This window comes from Rhamphochromis longiceps, linkage group LG5, assembly GCF_057381845.1.
Source record: "Rhamphochromis longiceps isolate RC_006_pf linkage group LG5, R_longiceps_female_GT1.1, whole genome shotgun sequence".
Taxonomy (NCBI): domain Eukaryota; kingdom Metazoa; phylum Chordata; class Actinopteri; order Cichliformes; family Cichlidae; genus Rhamphochromis; species Rhamphochromis longiceps.
Window position 1 is genome coordinate 23,295,056 of NC_140561.1, and position 8,541 is coordinate 23,303,596.

Here is an 8,541-nt window from a genome sequence, read left to right on the forward strand (position 1 = left end):
CTCCCCAAATCTGATCAAATGATGGGTTACTTATTCGTTCATCTTCTTTTGTGTAATGACACTTTTGCGCATCACGCCCTTGATGCCGCACCCTCAGGCTTTCATATCAAGTTTCATTTAAGCACTTTTGGCTCTGCTGTTCTTACCTAGCACTCATAATCTTGTGATCGGAAAACATAACATGTGGGATCTTACACTAGTAAATTTGTCATGTTTCCTGTTCCCTTTTTGACAAAACAATCTGCATTTTCTTTATAAGATTTCACAATACTTGATAATGGCAGTCAGTTTTTTGTTTTTAAAGACGGACAGGAAACGCTGGCAAAGACAGCAGAGGAATGGCATGTGGCAAAGGCCCAGCTGGCTGGCTGGCTGGGACTTGAACTGGGGTCTTAGCTGTTTTTGCATCCTAATCCAGTTAGACTCTAGGTTTCCCCTAGCAGCTTTTCTTTTTGTACATCTACAGTGGGGCAAAAAAGTATTTAGTCAGCCACCGATTGTGCAAGTTCCCCCACTTAAAATGATGACAGAGGTCAGTAATTTGCACCAGAGGTACACTTCAACTGTGAGAGACAGAATGTGAAAAAAAAATCCATGAATCCACATGGTAGGATTTGTAAAGAATTTATTCGTAAATCAGGGTGGAAAATAAGTATTTGGTCAATAACAAAAATACAACTCAATACTTTGTAACATAACCTTTGTTGGCAATAACAGAGGTCAAACATTTACTATAGGTCTTTACCAGGTTTGCACACACAGTAGCTGGTATTTTGGCCCATTCCTCCATGCAGATCTTCTCGAGAGCAGTGATGTTTTGGGGCTGTCGCCGAGCAACACGGACTTTCAACTCCCACCACAGATTTTCTATGGGGTTGAGGTCTGGAGACTGGCTAGGCCACTCCAGGACTTTCAAATGCTTCTTACGGAGCCACTCCTTTGTTGCCCGGGCGGTGTGTTTTGGATCATTGTCATGTTGGAAGACCCAGCCTCGTTTCATCTTCAAAGTTCTCACTGATGGAAGGAGGTTTTGGCTCAAAATCTCACGATACATGGCCCCATTCATTCTGTCCTTAACACGGATCAGTCGTCCTGTCCCCTTGGCAGAAAAACAGCCCCATAGCATGATGTTTCCACCCCCATGCTTCACAGTAGGTATGGTGTTCTTGGGATGCAACTCCGTATTCTTCTTCCTCCAAACACGACGAGTTGACTTTATACCAAAAAGTTCTACTTTGGTTTCATCTGACCACATGACATTCTCCCAATCCTCTGCCGTATCAACCATGTGCTCTCTGGCAAACTTCAGACGGGCCTGGACATGCACTGGCTTCAGCAGCGGAACACGTCTGGCACTGCGGGATTTGATTCCCTGCCGTTGTAGTGTGTTACTGATGGTGACCTTTGTTACTTTGGTCCCAGCTCTCTGCAGGTCATTCACCAGGTCCCCCCGTGTGGTTCTGGGATCTTTGCTCACCGTTCTCATGATCATTTTGACCCCACGGGATGAGATCTTGTGTGGAGCCCCAGATCGAGGGAGATTATCAGTGGTCTTGTATGTCTTCCATTTTCTGATGATTGCTCCCACAGTTGATTTTTTCACACCAAGCTGCTTGCCTATTGTAGATTCACTCTTCCCAGTCTGGTGCAGGTCTACAATACTTTTCCTGGTGTCCTTCGAAAGCTCTTTGGTCTTGGCCATGGCGGAGTTTGGAGTCTGACTGTTTGAGGCTGTGGACAGGTGTCTTTTATACAGATGATGAGTTCAAACAGGTGCCATTCATACAGGTAACGAGTGGGGGACAGAAAAGCTTCTTACAGAAGACGTTACAGGTCTGTGAGAGCCAGAGATTTTCCTTGTTTGAGGTGACCAAATACTTATTTTCCACCCTGATTTACGAATAAATTCTTTACAAATCCTACCATGTGGATTCATGGATTTTTTTTCACATTCTGTCTCTCACAGTTGAAGTGTACCTCTGGTGCAAATTACTGACCTCTGTCATCATTTTAAGTGGGGGAACTTGCACAATCGGTGGCTGACTAAATACTTTTTTGCCCCACTGTAAATTGACCCTGCCTTCTGAGATTTTTAAATCTATCCCAGCTTCTTCTTCTTCTTTATTGCACCATCACCAGCAAACAAGAACAACCGTATGCTACATTTGAAAAAATGAAATGTGGAATGACGAATATCATCTTTATCAGCTGGTAATCTTAATCTTTCTTGTGCCAGTATGTTTCTAGTATGTTTTTTAAATGCTTTCTCAGTGATTTAAAAGGAATATATATATATATATATATATATATATATATATATATATATATATATATATATATATATATATATATATTACAAAATGTAATAAGTGATTTAACACAAAAAACCCCCCAAACGTTTATACTTTTAGTCCTTACTGTAGAGCATCGTATTTTTATATTTGTTCATTATATTGTCTCCACCATCCTTGTTTGGATCAGGGTGGCATGGTGTGTGATATATCACGTGGTCAGTGAGGCACTTTCTTTTGCAGACAGAATTACTGAGGATGCTTAAGGTCTCTATCCACTTTGATACCTCAAGACACATGGCAGCCAGGGACAGTAGCTTTTGTCTTCAACTTTTTCTGTCTTCAACCTTCTTATATATATTCTTTGGGTTTTTAGCCTTTATTGCAACAGGATAGCTGTTGGAAGAAATTCCAGGGGTGCCTCATACTGGGTGCTGGTTTACTCAACCCAGTGAGCTAAACCAGCATTCAGTCTTTTGGCTTTATTTCTTCTTCTTTTTTAAACCCTTATAGTAAGTTGCAGATCACAATGTTCCTTTTACAATATAATAAAACTGAGAATTACTGGTGTTTTATACAATATACCCTTACATTCCAGGTTTCAATCCAAGATAACAAGTGTCACTGTTCTGGTGCAGAAGAAAGTGCTTGCATAAAGTCTTGACACAACCCCAGCAACATCTTTTGGATAAACTGGAACACCAGCATGCTCCTAAACATCAGTATTCAACCTCATACTCCTTGTTTGGCTGCATGTCAGCCAAATTCCCAAGTCTTGTAGAAAGCCCCCCAGATAAGTGTAGGCTGAGGGAGGAAGATACTGCAGCCCATAGGTCTGTGATCAGTCAGTCAGAATTTTGGTATTTAATGTTGAACTTGAGTAACTAACATCAGTGTTAACCAGAGATGGGCAGTTACTGTAATCTGATTACTTTTTTCAAGTAACAAGTAAAGTAAGGGATTACTATTGCAAAAAATGGTAATTAGATTACCGTTACTTTCCCGTAGGAACGCTGCGTTACTGCGTTACTAAAACCGTGATTTTTTTGCCAGAATGTCTCATGACAGTGACATAAGCAAGTGCGACATTTGTGACAACAGCTGTGTGCAGATCAACAATGGATAGGGTATGAGCGTGCAGCGTTTAAAGCGTGGAAGTACTGGCCTTACTTTGAGTTTGATTCCATAAAAAGTGACAAAAACATTAGCGTCCGTTGTGCGTGGGAAGAAAACTTCTTTTTACAACGAAAAAAAACCCCTAAACAAGCTCCGAGTGCGCAACGACGTAACGGGAAATTCACAGAGAAACTTGCACACCTCCACCTACCCCACTCCTGCTTTACAGGTGAAAATAGAGCAACAGGACCGCTAGTCTTTGATTTTATTTATTTTCTGCTGTGTTTTACTTGCATCTCTTTGAAAGAGTGTAAACACAAAAAATAATTTATTTTATGTGCTGGAATGTGCAGAAAATAGGTTTAAATGTTAAACTAATTTCTTCCAGTCAGAGAATGTTGCATATAATTTAATTTTTGGTTGATGCATAAAGTTAAAAGATTAAAACTGATAAAACAAGTTTAAAAAAAAAAAACTTTTCCATTTGATTACATTTTGTATGATGGATTATGCAGAAAAAGTAGAATTGGGCTGAAAGATCTATCGCTTTATCACCTATTCAGGTTGTAAATCGTGTTTTTAAAAAGTAACTAAGTAACTAAGTAATTAATTACTTTTGAAAATAAGTAATCAGTAAAGTAACGGGATTACTTTTTTGGGGAAGTAATCTAATTACTGAATACTTTTTCGAGTAACTTGACCAACACTGGTGTTAACTCACAGCTCTGTCAATATGGACCTCCGTTAACATGCATAGGCTTTCATAGAGGAAGTATGGGGAATGGTTTTTGTATTGTGTGCTGTGCAGTTAATTTTGCAATTGACAACTACAGCGAACCTCAGGTGTAAAACTTAGCAACAGAAGGAAACCTTTAATATTTCAGGGGAAAAAAACCCAGACAAAACTGAAACACAATCACACGTTTTTTCATAAAATGTTTAAATGAAGCTGTAAGTGAATTTAATCACATACACTACATGGACAAAAATGGAAACCCATGCCATGAAGGTCCCGGTGCACAGTTTTTGTGCTGATGTTAATGCTGTAGGAAGTTTCAAGCACGGCTGTTATTGTGTCAGCAGACCGATGACAACTTTTCAATTCAATTCAATTCAATTTTATTTCTATAGCGCCAAATCACAACAACAGTCGCCTCAAGGCACTTTATATTGTATTGTATATGGTAAACCCTACAATAATACATACAGAGAAAAGCCCAACAATCATATGACCCCCTATGAGCAAGCACTTTGGCGACAGTGGGAAGGAAAAACTCCCTTTTAACAGGAAGAAACCTCAGGCAGAACCAGGCTCAGGGAGGGGCGGGGCCATCTGCTGGGACCGGTTGGGGTGAGAGAAGGAAGACAGGATAAAGACATGCTGTGGAAGAGAGACAGAGATTAATAACAAGTATGATTCAGCAGAGAGGTCTATTAACACATGTTTAGTCAGAAAGGTGACTGAAGAAGAAAAACTCAATGCATCATGGGAGTCCCCCGGCAGCCTACATCTATTGCAGCATAACTAAGGGAGGATTCAGGATCACCTGGTCCAGCCCTAACTATATGCTTTAGCAAAAAGGAAAGTTTTAAGCCTGATCTTATAAGTAGAGCTAGTGTCTGTCTCCCGAATCCAAACTGGAAGCTGGTTCCACAGAAGAGGGGCCTGAAAACTGAAGACTCTCCCTCCCATTCTACTTTTAAATACTCTAAGAACAACAAGTAGGCCTGCAGTGCGAGAGTGAATGGGGCGATATGGTAGTATAAGGCCATTAAGATAAGATGGGGCCTGATTATTTAAGACTTGAGGAGCAGGATTTTGAATTCAATTCTGGATTTAACAGGGAGCCAATGAAAGGAAGTCAATACAGGAGAAATCTCTCTCTTTCTTGCACTCTTGCTGCAGCATTTTGGATTAACTGAAGGCTTTTCAGGGAGTTTTTAGGACATCCTGATAATAATGAATTACAGTAGTCCAGCCTGGAAGTAATGAATGGATGAACTAGTTTTTCAGCATCACTCTGAGACTGGATATTTCTAATTTTAGAGAAGTTACTTAAATGGAAAAAGCAGTCCTACATATTTGTTTAATATGTGCATTGAAGAACATATCCTGGTCAAAAATGACTCCAGGGTTCCTCACAGTGTTACTGGAGGCCAAGGTAATAGAATAATAGAATAATCCTTTAAATGTCCCACAAGGGAAAATTTGGATGTAACAGCTGCAAGAAAGACACATATTAAAACAAACAGTACACAAGACACAAAACAGAAACATACACAATTTTTACATATTTACATCCTTTTAGGCACTGTGCGTCTCAGCACATGCCCATACATGGTCTGTCACTTCATGGGTTATTTGCTGTGGTTCATAAACTGTTAAACTTTGTAATAACACCACTTCAGTTGTTCATGGCTGACTTGTTGCAACCTTGCTCTTTAGAGACCTATTCTTTTACAAAAATGAATAAAGGCAGATTGCATGGATAGGTGCTTGATTTCCATAGACCTGCAACAACAGAATGGGCCAACACCTGAACTGAAAGATCAGGAGGTGTGGCCTAATACCTTTATCTAAATAGTGCACCTGTTTTGCAAAACATTTCACAATTTTCCCATCTTGTACAGATAATCTTCAGATGAAGCCCCATTATATTATAATTATTATAAAGCAATATTATAATTCTTGCTTTTTTAATTTCCTCAAGTATTTCCATCTAATACAGCCAATCAAAATCTACAGTGAAACAGTTCAAAGGAAATTAGGTCATCTTTCAGTAAAACTTGAAGTGAAACAGTAGCTGTGTAGCTGTTTACATATTTACCAAGCAAACAAAGGTTGCTGGTTCAATTCCAGCAGGAGACATAAATCAAATTTGTGTTGCGTGGCTGGGATGGTCATCTGGTGTAAGACAAATATGCAGGGCTACTTGTGCCAAGGGAGCAGCTGAAAGACTTAAAAAATAAATAAATATAATAAAGGATCAAAAATAAACAGCACACAGCCATGCTGCCCCATTTTGATGAAACACAAAATATTGTATCTGGAAATACAATCAGTCCAATAGTGCACTATAATGGATTCTACTTTTTTTCTTTTTTCCCACAGAATTCAGAGGGATAGCTTTTAACTTTCACAAAGGTTATCTGATGGATTTACAAACTAATCTGTTACAGTCAGCCGAGATCACTTCACAAGCGAGAAGTGAGACCTCATTTCAGCAGCCATTTCATCCTTTGAAACCACATTTGTTGCATGGATTCAGCACCTCTTTAAAATGATTAACTTAGCTACATACAGCAGTTCTGTCAGTACAGAAGTCTTGCTCAACGGCTGTTTAAAAGTATTTGTGTGTGCGCGGCAGTCAGTAAGGCAGTTTAAGGGAAGGTTGACCTTAACTTGAGAGAAGCTACTGTAAAAAACCAAAACAAATTTGTTTCAGACAGTGGATAAACTGAGGGGCTGCACATTGTAGACAGTTTAATAAAAAAAAAAAAAACATTTTTGCAAAATTCAGGTAAGATTACACTGGAAAGTATCATATAGTCCACTGGTTGCACACTTTAATGTATTAGAGATTTAATGAAAAAAATAGAAAACGAATAATTTTTCATATTTTACTAAAAATATTTTCAGTCCATGAATTCAACATGTTTGTTGTTCTACTGCCTTACCAAAGGTTTTTTGTTGGGTCTGTTATAGTTCTGTCAGACAGTCAAGCCTAAAAAATCCCCACGGCTCCTGGCTTCTTCCAGGGCAATATTAAATGCTCTGCAAGTTTTTTTGGACTTCATAACATGCTCTGTGTTCTGAAAACTGGCTTTAAGTGACTATAATTGTAGCTGTAACACAGCAAAGTATATAAGGTACTTCAGCAGAGCTGGCAATATCATCAAGGACTACTCTCACCCCAGCAACCAACTGTTTGAACTATTACCATCAGGCCGACGGTACAGGTCACATAAAACCAGGACAAACAGATTCAGGGATAGCTTCTTTCCCAGAGCTATCACCGTAGTAAATAAGCACAAAAACAATTGAACCTATTCCATACCGTCACTGTCATTGTATTATGCTGCTATTCATACTGTCATTATATTAATGCTGCTATCCTGTATATATTGTACATACTATTGTTTGAGTACTTACGATTGTTTTTTTGTACTTTTTATATTTTACATTTATATTTATTATTGAAACTTGCACCAATGGAGTGGCACTCCAATTTCGTTGTACTCTGTACAATGACAATAAAGGCTATTCTATTCTATTCTATTCTATTCTATTCTATTCTATTCTAAGTGACACTGTCACGATCCTGGGTCTTTTAACCCAGCATTTTGAGTTTTAGTTTATTTTGATGTTTATGGTTTGCTTAAGTTCATTTGTTTATTTAGATTCACTTTGTTTTTTCTACCCCTGTATTTATGTTCCCCTCACTATTTATTGTCATGTCTGCGTCCCATTATGTTTCCTGTTTTATTTTGAAGAGGTCTTGTGTTTCTATGTTCAGTGTGTTTAGTTTTACACTTCCCCTGTGACTTCGTTGTGTTCATGTGTGTCAGCTGTTTTCCCCATGTGTTCCCACTTCCCTCATTAGCCTCTTGTGTGTATTTAGTCCGTGTGTTTTCAGTCATTCCTTGTCAGGGCGACTGCTAGTCCACATCGTGTCACCGGGTAGCCACGCCAGTTCTCCATGTTTAAGGGTTTTTCATGTTTCATTTTAGTTCACCCAGTTCAGGTTATTATTTAGTTCACCCATGCCCTTCGTTTGTATTTATTTTGCCAGCGATAATAAACTGCTCGTTTTCTGTTAATCCACATCACATTTCACATTGTGTTTCGGTCTGCATTCAAGTCCTTTTTCACAACATATACAGTCTGCCTCAGCCAGACTGTGACAGATACAAAGTCACTGTACAGGCTATATACGCTGTGAATGGGTTTAACAAGAATGGCAGGTGGTCGTTTTTTGTAGTAATTTTTTTTCCATGCAAAATAAAAGCAAAGAAGCAAAATTACCCCCAAAATTATTTTATTATACAAATTTAAAGTCACATGTTGAATAAAAACCCTTAATCAGTACAAAAATACTTTAGAAAAAAGGAAAACTCTGAATTAAAGTGTTAA